The following is a 1,896-nucleotide window of genomic DNA, read 5'->3' as shown; positions in this document are numbered from 1 at the left end:
CCATGTAAAAATTTGGACAACGAATAATGAAGACCATAGACAAATTGATGTATTTGAGTTATGGTGTTGGAGAAGAATATTAAAAGTACCATGGACTGCTAGAAGAACAAACAAACCTTTGTTGAAAGAAGTACAACCAGAATGTTCTTTAAAAGCCAGCATGGCGAAACTTTGTCTCTTATACTTCAGACACATTATCAGGAGGGACCAGTTCCTGGAGAAAGACATCAGTGAAAAAGAGGAAAACCCCTAACAAGATGGATTGGCACAGTGGCAGCAGCAATCGGCTCAAGCTTTACAATTGTGAGGTTGCTACAGGACCAGGCAGTGTTTCATTCTGTTGTACATAAAGTCGCTATGAGTTGGAACTGACTCGACAGCATCTAACAACAGAGCTGGTGGCACGAATTTGAACTTCTAGCCAAAAGTGTGAGACAATAAATGTCTGTTAACTAAAGCCATCCAGTCGTGGTATTTCTGTCAGTTGTACTAGAAAAGTACGACACTTACCCTGCAACTAAGTAATTAAACCCTAATTGAACCAAGGAATCCCTGAAGATTCAGAAACAAATGACTGCCTGAAACCAGGAAGAGTTGTTACTAACTTGTCATTCATTCACTTTGCTCCACTCTGAAAATTTGCTTCAGAAAGCTGGTAGAAAGGTGCTGGATTAATTCAGTGCCACCTGGTAATCACTTCTGTTAAGTGATGTCCCTCTAGCCAGCAGGGAGAAATGTGCCTTCTGTTCCCACCACTCTGTCATTCCCCGGAAGCCACTCAGGTATTCACGCCATCCCTGTTGGGAGTGTCCACCACATGGCCATTCACTGGCTGTCTTCTAGATGCCTATGGATACAGCAGCAAGAAACAGACATTTCTTGCCTTACTGGGGGGTTCTAATGAAGTTTTCCAATCCATTTGCCATGGAGCCGACCGAGATTCCTGGCCACCCTGTGCTCCACGGGGTTTTCAGTGGCTATTTGGACGTATTGAATTTTTGGACATTCTGAGGAGCCTTTGGGTGGACCTGAGCCTCCAACCTTTTACCAAGCAAACACATTCAGCATTTTGCATCATCTCTGTTGTTGTTAAGTGCTGTTGAGTCAGTTCCAAGTCATAGCGAGCTTGTATAGGGTTTGAGGCTTTAAACCTTCTAAGGAGCAGAAAGCCTCATCTCTCTCCCGGGGAGTGGCTGGTGGCCTCCAATGGCAGTCCAGTGCTTATCATCTAGAGCCACCAAGCCCTCTTTCATCATCTTATTCACTATGTATTTTAATTCAGTCCCTGAGGCCTTACTACATGTGGTTTATAAATTTCCGAGAAAGAGCTGTGGTATGCAGGGCTTTCTCAGTGTATTCGATGGAAGTACCTTTGGAGAACAAATGTTTTGCATAGTTTGGGAATGATGATTAGCACGGAATCCTTATGAAAGGTGGTCAATGTGAATGTCTCAGACAGCACAGGGTGCAGACAGAGGACCAGGAACATGGAAGGGGCACTGCAGACGTCATATCAGAAGACAACTTGAGAGAAATTGGGAGAGTAAGTTGGAATCTGAGTGTACAGGGCTATGAATGGCCTGTTACTAAGTTTGAATTTTACTGAATATGCAAATGAGATGCCACTGGTGGCTTTTCAGCAGAAAGACAGATCAAGGAGGGCTCAGCTTAGATTTCTTTGGTGATGGTTTTGACCAAAAAACCACACCCACTGCCACTGAGTCGATTTTGAATCATGTTGTAAGTGCTGTCAAGTCAATTTCGACTCATAACGACCCTGTATAAGGTTTCTGAGGAGCAGCTGGTGGGTTTGAACTGCCGACCTTACAGTTTAAATCAACTTTGCAGTCCAGTGCTTATCCTATAGCGCCACACCATGTATGTTGTTGTTGTTAT

Source organism: Chrysochloris asiatica, unplaced genomic scaffold (genome assembly GCF_000296735.1).
Source record: "Chrysochloris asiatica unplaced genomic scaffold, ChrAsi1.0 scaffold00054, whole genome shotgun sequence".
Classification (NCBI taxonomy): Eukaryota; Metazoa; Chordata; class Mammalia; order Afrosoricida; family Chrysochloridae; genus Chrysochloris; species Chrysochloris asiatica.
Note: the sequence above shows the minus strand (reverse complement) of the source record.